Genomic DNA, 780 nt, shown 5'->3' with positions numbered 1-780 from the left:
GAAGATACATGAAAAAATGCTCAACATCACTAAGCATTAGGGAAATGCAAATTAAAACCACTTTGAGATAATAACGGCATTTAGATAACCACATTGAATCACCCCAGCTAGACTGACTATTATCAAAGACTGAGAATAATAAATGCTGGCGAGGATGTGGAGAAAAGGGAACTGTTCTACATTGTTGGTGGGACTGTAAATTGGTACAGTCATTATGGAAAACAGTATGGAGGATTCTCAAACAACAACAGATAGAACTACCACACAGTTCATCAATCCCACTTCTGAATATATACACAAAGGAATGGAGATCATGTTGAAGGGACATCTGCACTTCCATGTTCATCCCAGCTCTATATACAATAGCCAAGATATGGAACCAGCCTAAATGTGCATCNGCCATAAAAAAGAATGAAATTCTGCTATTCTCAGCAACACAGATGAGCCTGGAGAAAATTATATTAAGTGAAATAAGCCAGGCAAAGAAAGAGAAATACCACATGTCCTCACTCATAAGTGGGAAGAAAGAAAGAAAGAAAGAAAGAAAGACCTAAAAAAACAATAAAATGTCAAATTTTTAGGAGAGAACAGACCTATAGTTACTAGGGGCAAAAAAGGGGGAGAGGGACGGGTGTTAACAAGTAATTGGGTAAGGGAAACAAAGAATTATTACTATTTGTAATGATGAACATACTGATAATACTGATTTGATCATCCTGTACTGTCTACAAATACTGATAAGTCAATTTTGTACCCCATAAATATGTATAATCAATTATG

This window comes from Galeopterus variegatus, unplaced genomic scaffold (genome assembly GCF_000696425.1).
Source record: "Galeopterus variegatus unplaced genomic scaffold, G_variegatus-3.0.2 Scaffold17221, whole genome shotgun sequence".
In the NCBI taxonomy this organism is placed as follows: domain Eukaryota; kingdom Metazoa; phylum Chordata; class Mammalia; order Dermoptera; family Cynocephalidae; genus Galeopterus; species Galeopterus variegatus.
The sequence above is the reverse complement of the archived record's forward strand: the minus strand, read 5'-3'. Positions refer to the sequence as shown.